The sequence below is a fragment of the Lactuca virosa genome, chromosome 8 (genome assembly GCF_052849685.1).
Source record: "Lactuca virosa cultivar CGN04683 chromosome 8, Lactuca_virosa_CGN04683_v6, whole genome shotgun sequence".
Taxonomy (NCBI): domain Eukaryota; kingdom Viridiplantae; phylum Streptophyta; class Magnoliopsida; order Asterales; family Asteraceae; genus Lactuca; species Lactuca virosa.
The window spans coordinates 348,753,832-348,775,452 of NC_136433.1; the positions used below are offsets into that span (position 1 = coordinate 348,753,832).

The following is a 21,621-nucleotide window of genomic DNA, read 5'->3' on the forward strand; positions in this document are numbered from 1 at the left end:
TAATACCTCCCTCAGATGTTGCTCATGCTGCTCCCTGGTCTTAGAATAGACCAGGATATCATCAATAAAAACGATCACCGACCGATCCAGCATCGGTCTGCACACCCTGTTCATAAGATCCATGAACGTTGATGGGGCATTGGTGTACCCAAACGGCATCACCACAAACTCATAATGCCCATGCCGAGTCCTGAAAGCCGTCTTCGGTATATCCTCATCTCGAATCCTCATCTGATGGTATTACGACCGAAGATCAATCATGGAAAACCATGACGCACCCTGCAGCTGATCGAACAAATCATCGATCCTTGGCAATGGATAACGGTTCTTCACCATTAGTTTGTTCAGTTCCCGATAATCGATGTACATCCTGTGTGATCCATCCTTCTTTTTCACGAAAAGAATTGGTGCTCCCCACGGGGAACTGCTCGGACGAATGAATCCTCAGTCTAGCAGCTCCTGAAGCTGCGTAGATAGCTCCTGCATCTCCGGTGGTGCCAACCGGTAGGTTGCCTTTGCTAGCGGAGCGGCACCCGACACCAAGTCAATGCAAAACTCCACCTGCCTCTCCAGAGGCACTCCGGGTAACTCTTTGGGGAAAACATCCCTAAAATCCTATACCACCGGCACACTGCCCACAACCATCACGGTCTCTACTCTCGTATTCGAGACATAAGCCAGAATCCCGTGTAACCCTGCTGTAAAAACCTCCTAGCCCTCACTGCCGAACAGAGGGTCGGTCCCTGTGAGGCCCTCTCACCATGAATCACTAGTTCTCCCCCACTTGGGGTTCGAACCCTGACCAACTGGCACTCGCAATCAATCATGGCCCCGTTGGCCCCCAACGAATCCATCCCGACAATCACTTTCAACGCTCGCAATGGTATCGGAACTAGATCAACACGGAACCTCTCGCCTAATACATTCAGTACACAGTCCCGATATACCCTCGCAGCACTAACGGTATGGTCGTCCGCAATCTCCACCTCGAGTGGGGAATCCAAGGTCCCCGGCGCGTCCCTGAACTTCTTGCTAAGTGCAAGTGACACAAATGATCGGGTAGCACCCGAATCAAACAGGACATGAGCAGACATACCATTGACCAGAAAGGTCCCTATACAAGCATATAGTACACATAAGTCATACACTAATAGGAATAAAGAATAATAGATACGTACCCGCCACGACGTCCGGAGCAGCCCGAGCCTCCGCGGTAGTTAGCTGAAAAGCACGGGTCTTTACTGCCGGGGCATCCGCCTTAGCAGGGCGGCCATCGGTGATCCTCAGAGTGGCGGGTGCAGGCACCGCCACTGCTCCTCCCCTTCCCTGCAACTTCGGACAGTCGGCCTTTTTATGGCCCGTCTGGTTTCAGTGAAAACATATCAAGCCCTTCCTGGGGCAATCTCTTCTCACATGGCCCTGCTGATTACATGTATAACATCTCAGACCCGTCCCCTGACACGTTCCACCATGAGATCTCCCACACTTGGCACACCGGCCACGGCCATGCTGGCCCCTACTTGATGAATCCGAGCTCTTAGGCTTTTTAGCCTGACCCACTGCTGTCTGAACCTGCTCTGTCTTCCGCTAGCTGTGGAAGTCCAACTCCATTTCCCGCTCACGGGCCTTCTCCACCATCTCATTCAGGGTTTTGCACCCTGTAAAACTCACAAACTCCCGGATGTCATCCCTCAGCATGGAATGATATCTCGTCCTCCTCATGTCCTCGTCAGTAGCATACTGCGGAATCAACAAGGCTCGCTGCCGAAACTTGGCGGTGATCTCTGCCACAGTCTCGGTGGTCTGCTGCAAATCATGAAACTCTCGTACTAGTCGTTGCACCTTAATGGGTGGTGCAAACTCCAAATCAAATCGCCGGAGAAACTCGGCCCAAGTAATCTCAGCCACACCGGCTGCTCCCACCTGGTTGGTAACATCGCCCCACTAATCCCCGGCTCTATCTCTCAGCATGCAAGAAGCAAACCCAACCTTTGCCACATTCGGGCAAGAACTCGTGCGCTGGGCGTTTTCAATATCCGTCACCCAGCGTCGGCTGACAATGGGGTCCCTGAACCAGAAAAACTCTAGCGCCCCACACGCCTTGAACTCCTGGAACGAGGGAGACCGGGTCCCAATCTGGCCCATAGCAATCTCAGCCCTGAATGATCTGAGCCTCTCCTCCATGATCTCCATAATGCCCTCCTTGACCGTCCCAAAAATGACTGGGGTAGCGTCAAGGATACCCTTCGTAACCTCGGCTGCAATGATATCGCCCAGTCTCTCATCAATAGGCTTAGTACCGCTGCCCGATCCAGACCCAGACCCCGATCCAGACCCTGATCCTGATCCCCCTGCCCCAAATCGTGTCACCACCATGCTGAACTGAAAAGTCATAAACGATAATAATCAGGGCACATTATATATAGGGGATCTTCCCACACCGGTCCTCCTTAGAGTGATCACATCTAGCATTGGTTCGGGTGCAGGTCCTGTGCTTTCAGTAGTACGAGCCCAATATTACCTTCCACACCTACCTATACCTTTCCCCAAGGCTCCACCTGATAACTCCAATTTGTCCCAGTATAAATCATAACCCACAAACCACTGTATAACCCAAATCACAAGCTGCCCTAAGATTTGCTCTACCCATAACTATCAGACCAATCATAACAGGTTGCCTTTTTGAATGCAAATTATACACAGAAAAGGATCAAATTGACTTTCGAATAAAAGATTCTACCCTAGGACCACAACCAAACAAGGACCAGGAAATAAGGCCAAATCAATCATTCTGAGGCTATAAGCTCCTAACCGTATACAATTTTAAAAGCATACACATTGCAAGTCTTATACGACCATCAAGCTCAAATATCAGTGTAACATGGCTAACACATTGGGAACTACTTACTACGCGTGTTGCACTCTCTTCCTTTCATTTCTTAAAAAGTTTTTAACTTTTATTTTGAAAACAAATTATCATTTCCTTAGTTTGAGTTCTGACACACCCGAGAGTATGCCCGAATCTCTCAAACCAAGGCTCTGATACCAACTTCTAACGACCCAAATTTTCAATGAAAATTTCATTTTTAATTAATAAAACACATTTGCATAAACCATGAAATCCCATCATAATTGTTTTCAACTCATTATTCATTCCAACTTATTTAAAACATCAGAGTGTCCCCGAAACATGTATGTGAAAGAGAGATAGAGTGCACGCCACGCCATCAATCCTTGCCCTTGCCCTTGGGCTCAGATATACCTGAAACAATTCCACAAACTGTAAGCGAATGCTTAGTGAGTTCCCCAGAGCATACCACACATACAATTCAAATACCACACATCATACCAGCCGTAAGGCTACATGCATCACATAAGCTATGCATACAACATATATGGATGCCCTGGAAACCCTCCAAGGTCTTACTCCGGGTGCCTCGGGAACCCCCCGAGGTCTTAGCCCATGTGCCTCGGGAACCCCCCGAGGTCTTTACCGAAGATGCCTTGGAAACGCTCTAAGGTCTTATACCCAGGTGCCTCGGGAACCCCCGAGGTCTTTCATGCAAATGTCACAAATAAACAAGCATAACACATCACATAACAATTAATGGGCCGGCCTTGGTGCCTTAGACCCATTGGTATGGTGAGGAGACTCACCTCTGTCTGCTGAATACAAAAGTTGTTGTCCTAACAGTCTGTAACCTCCCGTGCTGAGTAATAATAATAATAAACAATGTTAGGACTTTAATTTATCGAAGGAAACCCAAACTCCAAACCCCTCCATGAGGCCCAATTATCCATTCCTTGTTCATGGGCCCAAAGTCGAAGTCCAAAATCCTTAATGGGCCTCTTGGCCCAATAAGGCCCAATCAATATGGCCATGGTCCCTAACAGATGATATGACTGATAATTCCTAGAATATCAACATGCCCAATAATCAAATGAGGCCCAAAAGTTCAAAGGCGCAAAACAGATTCGGCCCAACTGTGATGCGTACGCTTGGCATACCATCCTGGTACGTGCAGCGTACTGGGGTCTTGGGGACTACGCACGGCGTACACTGGGTTACGCCCAACGTACAACCAGGTTAAACACTTTCTACATTAAGTGCTTAATACATGATTTCGTTACGTCCAAAAGTCAGATCTAAGCTTGATAAGACGTCCTAAGGCGTAAAGTTGGCAACTTTATGCATTTGCATGCCATATATGCACCCAACACCCCCATTAAGACCTTTCCAAGGCTCTTAACCCATGCATTAGGTCCAAAACCCCACCAAGACTCCATTTTTGTGACATTAAGGGGCCAAGGGACCTCAGATCTGTCATTCCCATCTTCTGGAGTTGCTAAACTCACAAATGGAGGTCCAAAATCCACAAAAGGAACAAATCTAGAAAACCCTAGCTAGATCTAGAGACTTAAGAGGAAAGGTGCAAGATTTTTACCTCCAAGAGCTTTACAAGGTGACCAATATGCAGATTCTTAAAGCACCAACTTGAACCAAGCTTGTTTGACCACCTCTTCTTCTTGGAATGGACTCTAAAAGGCGACAAATGCACTCTTTAAAGCTCTAAAATCATCTCACAAGTTTCTCTGGAGTGTAGGGACGTTCTAAGGCTATGGAGGCTCTCTAGGGTTAAGTCCAAGGTACTTAAGGTCGCTTAAATAGGGCTCATGTCTGAAAATTAGGGTTTTGGACCCCTGACACGTACGCCCAGCGTATGTCCAGCTCCTCCACGACCAACCATGCATAGTACGCTAAGCGTACACTTAAGTACGCCCAGCGTACTTAAAGGACCAATTATGTTGAAATGTAAATTCTTGAGGGTTTCAAGTCATACTAGGTTTAGGGTGTTACATGGGCCAATATGGCTTCTGTGTTGTTCAAATGATAGGCCAAAATGAACTAGTCATAACAATTTGGAAAACAGTTCAAGACCATGTCAATGTCCAAATCCTCATCGAACTGCACATTAATCCTAATAAGGCGTTCCACATACCTTTGCATTCTCTGCATGTGGTTCCATACAAACTCTCATTCTTTCATCTTGCAAGCCCTAAGAGCTTTGACCACTTCATATTTCCCATGATGAGCTCTCTCATAAGGTGGTACTTTTCCATATGGTCATTGCTCATCTCATAGGGCCAGTAGTCCTCACAGAACCTCTACAATTTGGGGACCATAGTAGCGACCATCATGCAAGCAACTTTTGTTGCATCATTGTAGTGTTTCTTGTAAGAGGATAGTTGTTATAGAGTAATAGTAGCTTCATTGATTTCAAGACAAAAAGAAGATGAAAAGTTGAAGAAACACGACGTGGTGACCCTCACCATGATGTGGTCACATGAAGATTCCCGATGGAATAATGCCTTGTCGGATACGCAAATTTTCCACCAAACACGGTGTAGTGGCCATAACCACGCCATGGTGCATCGATTTTCAAAAGCTATATATAGATTGATTTTTCTCTCAAACTTGTTGGATACCAGAAGTTATTATCAACCTTTAGAGACCAGAGACGTACCTTGAAGTCTTAGAAGTGCAGAATTCGATTACTAAATTGATTTTTGAGAGATCTAAGACAACATTACTCCTTTTTACTTGTTTTACTTTGTTTTGATCATGACTATCAAAGTGAATCTTGTTTCTACATGTTCATTTGGTGAATTTATGGGCTAAACACCCTAACTTTTGTTTAGACTAGATTGCTTGCTTATTTATGAGTTGATTTATGGATTGGATTATGCTAATTTGATTATTTGTTATGTTAGCTTATTAAAGAACCTATCTATGTTTATGATAACTATTTTTTAGTTTATTTTTGAGTTTAATTAAGTTTTCATGACCTATCATTCTTAATTAACTTGAATCTTATGATCTTCTGATTGGCAAAATTATAGGACTAGTGTTTTGACCAAAAACCTAGGGTTAAATAGAAAAGTGGGTAAGTGAATATAGGAGCTAATATATGAAGACCAATCATATATTGTATTCATTTAATTAACCTAATAAGATCAATCCATTATAAGTCTCACATAACTCGAACCAAACAGTAGTAAATTTGTTAGTTTATCCGCTTGATCACCGTATGAATGAACTTATTTTCTAAAGGATTAGGTTTGTGAACATTAATCTAGTCACCTTGGGAATCGGCAATCAATGAAGCATTAATCCATTGCAATTCCATTAAATTGTAACATCCCTAGATCAGGTATACCTCATCAACCCTTGTTCTTTTGGTAATTGTTAAGTATCACCCTTTATTAGAGAAAAGGTGGGAGGTGAGTACGCGGGGTGTACACGTGTGTACGCTCAGCGTACTCATGTGCGTGTTTTTGACGCGGAAGCCACCTAGTACGCTGGGCGTACCAGAGGGTACGTTGGGCGTACTAGGCCCAGAGTGAAAACCTTAATTAAGGGTGTGTCCCTATTTAAATGACATTATGGCCTCATTTCTGGCCACCACTCCCAAACCTCAACCCTCTCAAACCCTAATTTCTTGTCCCTTGAGCTTGTGTGTCCATTTGTGAGCTATTAAGTGTTCTTGTGGTTTCTTTGGAGTGAAGAAAGAGCTTTGAAGTGGAAGGAGTGGGAGTCCAGGCTTTGGATCTGAGCTTATCTGTGGTTGGAGCTTAAGTTAGAGGTATAAAGCTCAAAGCTTTCTCATCCTTTTTTATTTGTGCTTGATGTAGTCCATTTTATTGTTTTTGGTCCCAAAGCTTGAAGCTTTATGAGTTGTTAAAACTCCAGAGATATGAGCATTCTTGAGATATGAGCATTCCTGAGAATAGAGAGTGAGATTTTTGGTGTTTGTGACTTTTTCAGCCATGCAAAGGCTTAAAGTCATAGACTTTATGGAGTATGAGCCTTTAGGGAGTTAAGATCTGAGATTTGAGCTAAGGTCTTAACGGATTAAAACCAAATGAATAAGAAGAGCAAAACCAGGGTGTACGCGGAGCATAATTCCAGTACGCGCAGCGTAGGGTCGAGAATCCTCGATGCATGCATGGCGAAGGAGTACGCCCAGCGTAGAGGGTTTGTATGCGTTGCCGTTGACTTTTAGTTGACTTTTAGGGTTTGGTCAATATGTGGACTATTAAGGCCATGGAAGGGTAAAATGGTCTTTTGTCCTTCTGTGAGTTTGTTGAAGGGTTTAGTTTAGCTTCTTTGAGAACCGTTATTAATTAGAGATAATTATCGTATGTGTTAGGCGAAGGCTAGACCGGTGATTTGAGTTTGAGGTTATCCGATTTCTTACGAGGTGAGTCTTCTCCCTATACTTACCTAGAGTGGTAACTTTGTGTGTGACCGAAGGGTCTTATGTGTTTATATTGAGTATTCTGATATCCTGCAATATGTCTTTGTGATTTATGATGTGTATTATTTTGAGCTTACTGAGTTAGGACCGGAGGGCCCACCCGAGTTGTGGGACCGGAGGGTTCCATTGAGACACATTGATCGGAGGGTCTTATTTAAGTATAGCCATGAGAGGCTAATGAGTTATGTGTGGTATTTTGGGGAACTCACTAAGCTTTGTGCTTACCGTGTTATGTGTTATGTGTTTCAGGTACTTCTCAGGATCACGAGAAGGCACCAGCTTGATTGTACACACACGAGTTGGAGATATGTTTCGGAGGATCCTGGATTGTGTTTTAAACAATTAATGAACAGGTGCTTTTGATAACTCGATATTTGGGATTTTTATGGTTGTGATAATGAAATTAATGTGATTTTTAAATGAAAAATGTTTGTTTGGAAATTTACGGTGTTACAAGTTGGTATCAGAGCCTTGGTTTGAGAGATTCGGATATACCTTCGGATGTGTCTCGACTCAAACTGAGGATTTGAGAAAAAAATTCAAAGGAAATGATTTTTGTGAAAACAAGCACTAGTTTTAAGAGAAAACGAGTTGGAGCAGTGTGTACAATCAGCCAGAGCCCAAACGGTGATTTCCCAAAATACCCTTACTTATTTGTGCTATGAGATATTTATTAGATGTTAGGGATGCATGCTAGAGGATAGGCTAGGTATTTCATATTTAGGGCTAGAGTTGCCAGATTTGTGATGCCTTAGCCTAGGAATTGTTGATATCTGTTGTTGCCTTCAGTATGTGCTGAGTAGGAGTATCTAGCAGGAATCACTTAAAAAGAGTTCTGAGTCGAGGGTTAATCTAGGAGAGATATCTAGATGAGTATATAAGGAGTCTACTAAGAGAGTAGTCTAATATCAGTGAGAGATAGAGTACTTATGAATTGGAATCCTAGGAAGAGGACTTGGGGTGACTACAGGTTGGTTTGGAAGGTAGTATTGGGCCCGTACTACTGAAAACACCGGATCTGTATGCAGCCCAAGTAAGAATCCTTAGGGTACTAAGGAGCATGTAGGGCGGGAATCGAGTGTGAGTATGCCCGAGCGAGTCTCTGATGATTTTTGTGTTGTGTTTCAGAGACATTATGGTGGTACACACCACAACCCCGAGAGCAGCAGTGCTGGTGTGACAACCGTCAAATTTCGGTCAATTCAAAGTCAACAAGTCAAACCGGTCAACTCCAATAACCCTTATATGCTAGGGTTTACGTTATGTAATCACTATACAATTCGCTATTTTAATGAGAAATCATCATTTGGAAAGTTCATGTGTTTGATTTTCCTTAGCCTTAACAAGTGCTAAACAACGAACCAAAGCGATAAAACACTATTTCACAATCATCGGGGTTGTGTACGACACTAAAACACGGTTTAATGGGGTTTACGAACCTTGTGTTGTGAAGCCGGACACTCAAATTAATCACAAACGAAACCTCTCTAAATCGTTTTCACTCTATCTCTTTCTATTTGAAATCTCTCCCAAATCTCTCCCAAATCTCTCTCAAAAGTTACTTTAACTTTTTGTAATCATTTGGGTCATCTCGACCCTTAACCGGGTCAAAAATCACTTGAAACGGGATAAAAACGAGTAAAATAGCTTTAAGGATCCGAAACCAAAGCTTTTGGACCGAAGCCTCGCATCCGAGGCCTCTGGTCCGAAGCGAAGTCCGTCCGTCCGAAGCCGTGTCCGAAGCGAGGTCCGTCCGAAACGAGGTCCGTGTCCGAAGCGAGGTCCGTCCGAAGCGAGGTCCGTCCGAAGTCCGAAGGTCCGAAGCGAAGCCTCGCAGACAGGCCCTTTTTACCGGTTTTTCGACTACGACTTCGTTTTAACTCCGTTTTTCATTATTTTAACGTGGGATTTTCACCCAAAACTTTATTTTATAAACTAAGGCCCCAAAATATATAAATCTCCAGGGTTTTTATAAAATATATTAAAAGAATTGGTGATTGAACTAATTATTGAGGGAATATTTGCTTTTCCTTAATTTATGGCAAAAGCAACCCACTACCACCTCACTCTATGATCAGCCACTCTTTCCCACTACCCCTTGTCTCCTTAGTGGACCTTTACAGCCAATCTCCAGCTCTTCCCACGTTCTAAGAGCTGGAGGATTGATCCTCTCTCCTCATTCTCCATAAAACTCTTTCATTCTACACTTAGCAACCAAGAACACTCTCCAAAATTCTCTCATCTTTTCTCTCAACTTCAAGAACTTCAAGGCTTTCTCCAGGGATTTCTTGCTTCAATTAGTAAGTATATTCATCATTCACATAATTATTAAACTCCATTCTACTCAAATCATTGATATCTTACACAAGTTCCATCTTATTCGGTGTTAGATTCTCAAATCATCAAGACATCTTCTTGGTGTTCTTGAGTTGAACACTTCCTCTCTCTCACTTTCATCTACTGAAACCACATAAGGTGAGTTCATACCCATACATTTACATGTTTTTCTTAAGTTTTAAAGAGGTAATACAAGTAAAATCATCAAGAACACAATTAAACTTTTTCTAACAGATTGCATCAGAAAAGATGGACGTTAATCACAGACTGTTTTGGTCAACTTAAAAATTTTAGTTTTCAAAACTGTTTCAGGTGCAAGTAGTTCAAACTCTTAGCTTTAAAATGACTACTTGCACATCTCCAAATGATTTTTCTACAATTAATGGTGATTTTTACAAAACTGCCTGTCATTTCAGAGGCAAACCCCGACCAGTCTGTGATTATGAACATTTTCACCTCTGTTAGAGATCACTAAAAATCATGATAAAATTCACGAACAAACTAGACTCATATTCCAAACTCTCAAAATTTGCGGATTTGGATTTAGAGCTGTGATGATTTTTCTATAAATTTTCTAAGAACGGTAACAGAAACTGTTTTTAACGAAAAGTTGCTGTTAATTTCATTTCACCTTGTAACATGTTGAGCAAGGTGTATATCTTTATGTGACTATATGTTACTGCAATATGTGACATTTTATCTTAATATTTAGACACACATCAGTTTACAAATGGATTTGGTCATATAAAATATAAAGAATAACAAGTGATTATAATCAAAGTACAATCGATACATTCAAACATTAAATAAACTATTTTTAATATAGTTTGCATACATTACCACGTACTACCCTTGGTTGATAAACTATAATAGGTATAGTTTATGATACATTACATGACACATACATTTAAAAAGGGTACATTTATACAAAAGATATTTTCATTAAGCAAGGTACGGCCATACGGTACCAAGTTTTCATAACACGAAATTCCGTTAATGACTTTGTGAGACATTTACTTCAAATTACCATTAAGTCCTGTATTGTAACCAGAGTCTCCTTGAGGGAGAGCGTGATACTTGTGTATAGATCTATATTGGGTTTGACAAACCCACACCTAAACTGCATGCAACAGTTAGACCGATAGGTCTGGGGTGACAAATGTCATAACATTTCCGACGCCTGAAGAACGTCGTTTTAGGCCACCTTGGTCATAGTATGGTTATAATAAACTCACATAAAGTATTAACAAACATTGGAATTTACGGGAACTTCATTAAAATTTAACGAGTTATGTCGATTTAAACTTGCATTGTTTTACTATAAATATGATAAATTACTTGTACATTTCGGTCTTTGGGTTTTTAGACTACATTTACACATTAAGGAAAATATTGGGTTTTTCTAACACAAATACTACTTTTACAAACGAAAGGCTTTTAATAATACCAAACAAAAGCTTATGAACTCACCAACCTTTGTGTTGACACTTTTTCAAACAACTTGTATTCTCAGGAAATCATTAAACAGGTAATCAAGTGCTTTTGAGGATGGGACGCTAAGGCGTCTACTATTTCATATTTTATCAACATATTGTAATTGATTCGTAAACATGTAATTCATACAATGATGTAATTTTTTTTTTCAATTATATATATGTTGGTTGTGTTTGCTTGAATTACTATTACAATTGATGTTATGATACTATACATGAAGTCCTCCACCCCCGGACGTTTCCGCCATCCTTGGTTTGGGGGTGTGACAGATTGGTATCAGAGCGCAGTTTATAGTGAATTAAGTATATCAAACCACATAAGATATACAAACTATAAACACAATTGGGACTAATAGTCTCTGATTTGTGCATTTTTCAAATAAATATACTTTTAGAAAATAAATGATTCTTTTTATTAAAAAGTATAAATACATGCATACATGCTCACATAGTGTCATAACTAGAAGAACATAAAATAAAAGAAGAGGAGTTGTACATTATGGGTATGCCTTGGTATATGTAAGTCAAGTCTGGGAAGGATATAGCCTGATCAACTATATCTGTCCAGGAATTGACTTGCATATACCGGGGGATGGTCATGATGGACAACAAATCTAACAAACTCGTCTTACCGCTAGTAAGCCTCATTCACGAAGCCGGTCTATAAGGGGGGTATAAGGTTGTTGCCTATAAAATGGCAACTTAATGGGTGTCCACTCTCACCCACCGCTTCCTTGATCGGTGGAGGGTCGTTAGCCGAACGGGTAAGACAAGGACTTATAAATTCTCATTAAAAGTATGATGAATATTATAAAGTAACTAAATGCTTTAAGAATTCAAAACTAAACATTTACAAATCCTATAGGAGTATTTTGTGTTACTATAATAAAAATATTTTATACTTTCATTTTACCTCATAACCCAATGTATTGGGTCAATAAAAAAAAAGTATAAAATCGTATGTATCGTAAACATACCGGAAAACAACGTAATAATATACTTTATGTATAAAAGATTTCTCTCCCTATAAATACACTTTTACTAAAAGTACATTGGTTTACGACTTATGACAGAACCATGCCGCCAAGAAGAAGACCCAGACCTTCCAGCAACACAGCAACACCTCCTCCGCCGCCGCCTCCACAGTTTGATCCCGCGATGTTCCAAGCTGCAGTAACAGCAGCCGTAGCGGCCGCAATGTCGCAGATAGGGACCAACGGAGCTGGTGGTTCGGGATCGGGAGCTACACACTCTAACCACGGAGACAGTACGTGGCGTGCAAAAGAGTGTTCATACAAGGACTTCACAAATGGCAAACCCGACAACTTCAATGGAAGCGGGGGAGTCATCACGTTGATGCAATGGTTTGAAAAGACCGAAGTAGTCTTTCAGGTGTGCTCCTGCCCCGAAGCGAGCAAAGTTAAGTTCGCAACCTTAACCTTCACCGGCCGGGCCCTTACTTGGTGGAACTGCCGGGTTAAGTCACTTACTCTCGAAGTGGCTAGCTCCATAACCTGGGCAGAACTAAAAACGTTGATGATGAAGGAGTACTGCCCGAGAGGTGAAATTCAAAAGCTGGAACAAGAACTCTGGAACCTCAGGATGACGGGCTCTGACCTTGAAACCTACACCACCCGATTCAATGAATTGGCTCTCCTCTGCCCAACAATGGTTACTCCGGAGGAGAAAAAGGTGGAGTGATACCTTTGGGGACTGTCTCTCCACGTGCAAAGTAGTGTCCTAGCTTCAAGGCCAACTACTTTTGACAGTGCCAGGGAGCTGGCACAACAACTTGTTGACCACCGAGCCGGTCATAATACTACAACCACCACCACTGATAAATCAAAAGGGGGAAACAACAAAAGGAAGTTCTGGAACGAAAAGAAGAGCCAACCAGCACAGGACCCCGCTAAGAAGCAACAAATTGTTGCTGTCCATGCTGCCACTAATGCTGCCACTACTGCTACCACTCCAGCACCACCGAAGCCATATGCGGGAAAACTACCTAAGTGCAACAAGTGCAACTTTCACCACAATGGTGCTTTTAGGGAGATGCACTGTAACAACTGCGACAGGAAGGGGCACACTGCTCGTTTCTGTAAAGCGCCGGCTCAACCAATCAACCAAGTCGCCAGTACGGGGGCAACCCGGACCTGCTACAACTGTGGAGACGCAGGTCACTTCAAAAGAGACTGCCCCAAAGCACAAGCCCCTAATGTTGGTGGAGTAGGAAGAGTCCTGGCAATAGGACACGGGGAAGCAGTCGAGGATCCCACGGTGGTTACCGGTACATTTCTCCTCAATAACTCTTATGCATGCGTACTATTCGATAGTGGAGCGGAGAGGAGTTTCGTGAGCCACCAATATAAACATTTACTTGAACAAAATCCCCAATCACTAAAGGATACTTATGTAGTAGAAATGGCAAATGGGAAAGTAGAAAGCACTAGCGATATATACTCAGAATGTACTCTCACTCTAGACAACCATACATTTAAAATTGACCTGATGCCAGTCACCATAAAAAGCTTCGACGTAATCATCGGGATGGATTGGTTAGTTCCTCACCGTGCCGACATTCTATGTTACGAAAGGGTCGTTCGCCTCAATCTACCAAATGACGAAACCCTTCTCATCTATGGTGACAAACCTAGTGCGAATTTACAAATCATCTCATGCATCAAAGCCCAAAAGTATCTCCGGAAGGAGTACCACGCCTTCTTAGCCCATGTAGTGGACAAGAAACAAGACGTGAAAGACATCAAAGACATCCCCGAAGTGTGTAACTTCCCGGATGTGTTCCCAGAAGATCTTCCTGGTGTACCACTCGCACGACAAGTCGATTTTAGAATTGACTTAATACCCGGAGCTACCCCCGTAGCCAGAGCTCCATACCGCCTCGCACCATCAGAAATGCAGGAGTTGTCCAGTCAGTTGACCGAGCTTTTGAACAAAGGGTTCATCAGACCAAGCTTCTCACCTTGGGGAGCACCAGTCCTTTTTGTAAAGAAGAAGGACGGATCCTTTCGCATGTGCATCGACTATCGGGAACTAAACAAGCTCACCATCAAAAACCGATATCCTCTGCCCCGAATCGACGACCTTTTCGACCAACTCCAAGGAGCAAATTTCTTCTCAAAGATCGACCTAAGGTCAGGCTACCATCAGCTACGAGTTCAAGAAGAAGATATTCCCAAAACTGCATTCAGAACTCGCTATGGGCACTACGAGTTTGTGGTGATGTCCTTCGGTTTAACAAACGCACCTGCGGTATTCATGGACCTAATGAATAGAGTGTGTCGACCCTACCTAGACAAGTTTGTAATCGTATTCATCGACGATATCTTGATCTACTCGCGAAGCGAGGAGGAGCATCGCCTACATCTACGCCAAGTGCTAGAGACGCTAAGAGCGGAGAAGCTTTATGCTAAGTTCTCTAAGTGTGAATTCTGGATTAGAGAAGTGGATTTCCTTGGACATGTGGTAAGTGAGAAAGGCATACATGTGGATCCCTCCAAGATCAAGGCAATCGAGAATTGGTCAGCACCCAAGACGCCAACCGAAATTCGACAATTCCTTGGGCTTGCGGGCTACTACCGAAGATTTATACAAAACTTCTCCAAGATTGCGAAACCACTCACCACCTTGACGCAGAAAGGTGTGATATTCAAGTGGGAAAATAAACAAGAAGCTGCTTTCCAAACGTTAAAACAAGTCCTATGCAGCGCACCGATCTTGTCTCTCCCAGAGGGAACCGAGGACTTCGTAGTGTACTGTGATGCTTCGAATCAAGGCCTCGGATGTGTGCTCATGCAGAGAGGGAAGGTTATCGCATATGCATCGAGACAGCTTAAGACGCACGAGGTTAATTATACTACGCACGACCTGGAATTAGGAGCAGTGGTATTCGCTTTGAAGATCTGGAGACACTACCTCTACGGCACGAAATGCACTATCTTCACTGATCACAAAAGTCTTCAGCATATCCTCAATCAGAAAGAGCTCAACATGCGACAGAGGAGATGGGTGGAGTTGCTGAATGACTACGAGTGCGAAATTCGTTATCATCCGGGCAAGGCCAATGTAGTGGCCGATGCTCTAAGCAGGAAGGAGTACTCGGGCCGCCGAGTAAAATCCTTAACAATGACAATCCATTCCCACTTGACCATACAAATCAAGGAAGCTCAACTGGAAGCTTTGAAACCAGAAAAGGTGGCAGGAGAGACATTAAGGGGAATGGATAAAAACTTAGAAGTCAAGGATGATGGAGCACGTTATATCATGAACCGGATTTGGACACCGAAGTTCGGTGGACTCCGAGATGTCGTCATGAATGAAGCACACAAGACTCGATACTCCATCCATCCCGGGTCGGATAAGATGTATCTGGACCTCAAGAAATTATACTGGTGGCCGAACATGAAAGCTGAGATTGCTACCTATGTGAGCAAGTGCCTGCCTTGCGCTAAGGTCAAAACCGAATACCAGAAACCATCCGGGCTATTACAACAGCCGGATATACCTGAGTGGAAGTGGGAACGAATAACAATGGACTTCATAACCAAGCTGCCTAAGACATCGGGCGGTCCTGACACAATATGGGTAATTGTAGACAGATTGACCAAATCAGCACACTTTCTACCAATAAAAGAAACCGACAAGATGGAGAAGCTGACTAGAACGTACATCAGAGAGATTGTACGACTCCATGGTGTGCCGATATCCATTATCTCCGATAGAGATAGTAGATTTACCTCACGGTTTTGGCAGTCTCTACAAAAATCATTGGGAACTAGGCTTGACATGAGTACGGCCTACCACCCACAAACCGACGGACAGAGCGAGCGAACCATTCAAACGTTGGAAGACATGTTAAGAGCTTGTGTGATAGACTTCGGTAAAGCATGGGATACCCATCTACCACTTATCGAATTCTCCTACAATAACAGCTATCATACTAGCATCAAAGTCGCTCCATTCGAAGCTCTTTACGGTCGCAAATGCAGATCAACCCTGTGTTGGGCTGAGGTGGGGGATGCACAGCTAGCTAGAGGGCAAGTCTCTAATAGCACTCTCACCGGTCCAGAAATCATCCGTGAAACCACCGAAAAGATCGTACAAATCCGAGCACGACTTAAAGCCTCAAGAGACCGACAGAAAAGCTACGCAGACAAGCGGAGGAAACCCTTGGAATTCCAGGTGGGAGACCGAGTCCTTTTGAAAGTCTCACCCTGGAAAGGCTTGATACGCTTCGGAAAGCGTGGGAAGCTGAATCCAAGATACATAGGGCCTTTTGAGATTCTCGCTAGAATCGGCCCCGTAGCTTACAAACTCAATCTACCCCGCGAACTTAGTAATGTGCATCCTACCTTCCACGTCTCGAACTTGAAAAAGTGCCTATCCGATGAGACTCTCATTATTCCACTCGAGGAAATCGAGATCAATGAGAGCCTCAACTTCGTAGAAGAACCTGTGGAGATCATGGACAGGGAAATCAAACGAACGAAACAAAGTCGTATTCCCATCGTGAAGGTACGTTGGAACGCTAAACGAGGACCCGAATTCACCTGGGAACGCGAGGATCAGATGAAACAAAAGTATCCACATCTCTTCCCAAACTCTTGAAATCCCAGTCAAAATGAAAATTTCGGGACGAAATTCCTTCTAACGGGGGGATGATGTGACCACCGTCAAATTTCGGTCAATTCAAAGTCAACAAGTCAAACCGGTCAACTCCAATAACCCTTATATGCTAGGGTTTACGTTATGTAATCACTATACAATTCGCTATTTTAATGAGAAATCATCATTTGGAAAGTTCATGTGTTTGATTTTCCTTAGCCTTAACAAGTGCTAAACAACGAACCAAAGCGATAAAACACTATTTCACAATCATCGGGGTTGTGTACGACACTAAAACACGGTTTAATGGGGTTTACGAACCTTGTGTTGTGAAGCCGGACACTCAAATTAATCACAAACGAAACCTCTCTAAATCGTTTTCACTCTATCTCTTTCTATTTGAAATCTCTCCCAAATCTCTCTCAAAAGTTACTTTAACTTTTTGTAATCATTTGGGTCATCTCGACCCTTAACCGGGTCAAAAATCGCTTGAAACGGGATAAAAACGAGTAAAATAGCTTTAAGGATCCGAAACCAAAGCTTTTGGACCGAAGCCTCGCATCCGAGGCCTCTGGTCCGAAGCGAAGTCCGTCCGTCCGAAGCCGTGTCCGAAGCGAGGTCCGTCCGAAACGAGGTCCGTGTCCGAAGCGAGGTCCGTCCGAAGCGAGGTCCGTCCGAAGTCCGAAGGTCCGAAGCGAAGCCTCGCAGACAGGCCCTTTTTACCGGTTTTTCGACTACGACTTCGTTTTAACTCCGTTTTTCATTATTTTAACGTGGGATTTTCACCCAAAACTTTATTTTATAAACTAAGGCCCCAAAATATATAAATCTCCAGGGTTTTTATAAAATATATTAAAAGAATTGGTGATTGAACTAATTATTGAGGGAATATTTGCTTTTCCTTAATTTATGGCAAAAGCAACCCACTACCACCTCACTCTATGATCAGCCACTCTTTCCCACTACCCCTTGTCTCCTTAGTGGACCTTTACAGCCAATCTCCAGCTCTTCCCACGTTCTAAGAGCTGGAGGATTGATCCTCTCTCCTCATTCTCCATAAAACTCTTTCATTCTACACTTAGCAACCAAGAACACTCTCCAAAATTCTCTCATCTTTTCTCTCAACTTCAAGAACTTCAAGGCTTTCTCCAGGGATTTCTTGCTTCAATTAGTAAGTATATTCATCATTCACATAATTATTAAATTCCATTCTACTCAAATCATTGATATCTTACACAAGTTCCATCTTATTCGGTGTTAGATTCTCAAATCATCAAGACATCTTCTTGGTGTTCTTGAGTTGAACACTTCCTCTCTCTCACTTTCATCTACTGAAACCACATAAGGTGAGTTCATACCCATACATTTACATGTTTTTCTTAAGTTTTAAAGAGGTAATACAAGTAAAATCATCAAGAACACAATTAAACTTTTTCTAACAGATTGCATCAGAAAAGATGGACGTTAATCACGGACTGTTTTGGTCAACTTAAAAATTTTAGTTTTCAAAACTGTTTCAGGTGCAAGTAGTTCAAACTCTTAGCTTTAAAATGACTACTTGCACATCTCCAAATGATTTTTGTACAATTAATGGTGATTTTTACAAAACTGCCTGTCATTTCAGAGGCAAACCCCGACCAGTCTGTGATTATGAACATTTTCACCTCTGTTAGAGATCACTAAAAATCATGATAAAATTCACGAACAAACTAGACTCATATTCCAAACTCTCAAAATTTGCGGATTTGGATTTAGAGCTGTGATGATTTTTCTATAAATTTTCTAAGAACGGTAACAGAAACTGTTTTTAACGAAAAGTTGCTGTTAATTTCATTTCACCTTGTAACATGTTGAGCAAGGTGTATATCTTTATGTGACTATATGTTACTGCAATATGTGACATTTTATCTTAATATTTAGACACACATCAGTTTACAAATGGATTTGGTCATATAAAATATAAAGAATAACAAGTGATTATAATCAAAGTACAATCGATACATTCAAACATTAAATAAACTATTTTTAATATAGTTTGCATACATTACCACGTACTACCCTTGGTTGATAAACTATAATAGGTATAGTTTATGATACATTACATGACACATACATTTAAAAAGGGTACATTTATACAAAAGATATTTTCATTAAGCAAGGTACGGCCATACGGTACCAAGTTTTCATAACACGAAATTCCGTTAATGACTTTGTGAGACATTTACTTCAAATTACCATTAAGTCCTGTATTGTAACCAGAGTCTCCTTGAGGGAGAGCGTGATACTTGTGTATAGATCTATATTGGGTTTGACAAACCCACACCTAAACTGCATGCAACAGTTAGACCGATAGGTCTGGGGTGACAAATGTCATAACATTTCCGACGCCTGAAGAACGTCGTTTTAGGCCACCTTGGTCATAGTATGGTTATAATAAACTCACATAAAGTATTAACAAACATTGGAATTTACGGGAACTTCATTAAAATTTAACGAGTTATGTCGATTTAAACTTGCATTGTTTTACTATAAATATGATAAATTACTTGTACATTTCGGTCTTTGGGTTTTTAGACTACATTTACACATTAAGGAAAATATTGGGTTTTTCTAACACAAATACTACTTTTACAAACGAAAGGCTTTTAATAATACCAAACAAAAGCTTATGAACTCACCAACCTTTGTGTTGACACTTTTTCAAACAACTTGTATTCTCAGGAAATCATTAAACAGGTAATCAAGTGCTTTTGAGGATGGGACGCTAAGGCGTCTACTATTTCATATTTTATCAACATATTGTAATTGATTCGTAAACATGTAATTCATACAATGATGTAATTTTTTTTTCAATTATATATATGTTGGTTGTGTTTGCTTGAATTACTATTACAATTGTTGTTATGATACTATACATGAAGTCCTCCACCCCCGGACGTTTCCGCCATCCTTGGTTTGGGGGTGTGACAGCTGGTGACGAGGAGATCCGCAGGATCATCCATGAGGAGGTGGCCGCAGCTATTCGAGAGGCGATACCAGAGATGTTTGGGTCTATTAAGACCACCCTGATCGAGATATTTGATGAACGGTACGCCGCTGTTACTGAGGCCACTGTTGCTGCAGCTACCGCAGCTGTTGCCGTTGCTAGACCATAGGGAGGTGACTCGTTGTTGTTCCAGGAATTCAGCAACACGAAGCCACCAGAGTTTGATGGGACACGGGATCTGATTATTGCTATGAGATCGTTCTCCGACATCGAGGGATGTTTTCACACGTGTTCATGCCGAGAGCATTTAAGAGTTTGGTTTGCGCTGAACCAGCTTCGCTTGGGACTGAAGGACTGGTGGGAGTTTGTGACAGCCAACTTTACCCCTGCAGATCATGCTGCAGTGACATTGGAGAGTTTTACGCAGTTGTTCCGAGACAAGTATGTTCCCCAGGTAGAGAGGGAACGGTTAGCCCAGAAGTTTCTGTCTCTCAAGCAGAACACATAAACTGTTACTGAGATTTCGAGGATGTTCCATGAGAAGGCACTGTTTTGCCCTGAGCACGTGTGAGCCGATATTTGACCATACTGAGGAGGGATATACGGGAGTTCGTGGTGAACTCTTCATACCGGATATTGGCTGAGATTCAGACCAATGCCAGGCGGAGGGAGATCGAGCTTGATTTGCATGCCTGGGAGGAGGGAGAGTCACAGGGGAGAGACCGGAGACCGGTACAGTCGCTGCCGGCGACGAAGCGGGCTAAGCCCGCTGATGCGAGAGATGGGGGCCAGAAGGGCCGCACTTGTGGCAAGTGCGGCAAGAGGGTTTGCAGTTTGCTTTCACTGCAAGCAGACCGGCCACCGGAAGGCCGATTGCCCTCAGCATGTTTCGGGATCGTCCTAGGGTTCCACTCCTGCTGCTTTGCATGCTACTGATAGTCATCCAGTGAAGGCCGAGGTTCCGAGGGCTCGTGGGAGAGCTTTTCAGCTGACAGCGGAGGAGGTCCGCGCAGCACCTGATGTCGTGGCTGGTATGTATTTCCTTATTTATTTTATTTTGAGATTTGTTGTGCTTATTTTGTGCTGTATTTAGATACGTTTCTTGTGAGTTCTGTACCTACTTTGGTGTTATTTGACTCGGGTGCGAGTCGATCTTTCGACGTGAGGTGTTGAGTCGACCTCTGAGGGTTTGTATAGCCAACGAGCATGCGTTTTTCGCTACTGATGTATTCCGAGGATGTGTGTTAGAGATTTTTGGTGTCAATTTCTCGATAGATCTGGTGCCGATAGTGATGGGTGACGTCTGTGTCATCGTGGGCATGGATTGGTTGAGCCGTTTTGGAGCTGTGATCGACTGCGACCGTCAGTTGGTGACTATACGAGACCCTAGTGGGACAGTGCTTATAGTGTATGGCGCGGGTACCAGACCTGGATCAGCTTTCTGCTCTGCTGTCAGGGGAAGGCAAAGTTTACAGCGGGGTTGTATGGGCTTCTTGGCGTACGTGATGGATACACGGTTCGTTTCAGAGAGGCCGAGTTCTATATCCCATGTTCCGATAGTGGGCGAGTTCCCGGATGTTTTTCCCAAGGAGTTTCTAGGTGTGCCTCCCGAGAGGCAGGTGGAGGTTAAGATTGATTTGGTTCCGGGTGCGATGCCTATTGCCAAGGCACCTTATTGCCTTGCACCACCAGAGATGCAGGAGTTATCCTCACAGCTCCAGGAGCTACTGGGGAAGGGTTTCATCAGACCGAGTAGCTCGCCGTGGGGAGCACCTATCCTTTTTGTTAATAAGAAGGATGATTCACACCGAATGTGCATCGATTACCGGGAGTTGAACAAGTTGACGGTTAAGAACTGTTATCC

The 21,621-nt window shown here is 42.8% G+C and overlaps 1 long non-coding RNA gene across 1 annotated transcript; it reads left to right on the forward strand.

Annotated features, from left to right (window-relative positions):
- Positions 1 to 13,282: 13,282 nt before the first annotated feature.
- LOC145129925 (uncharacterized) lies at positions 13,283 to 19,648 on the forward strand. The gene is made up of 2 exons (XR_013717718.1): positions 13,283 to 13,436; positions 19,493 to 19,648. It is a non-coding gene; the product is annotated as an uncharacterized LOC145129925 (long non-coding RNA).
- The last annotated feature ends 1,973 nt before the right edge of the window (positions 19,649 to 21,621 follow it).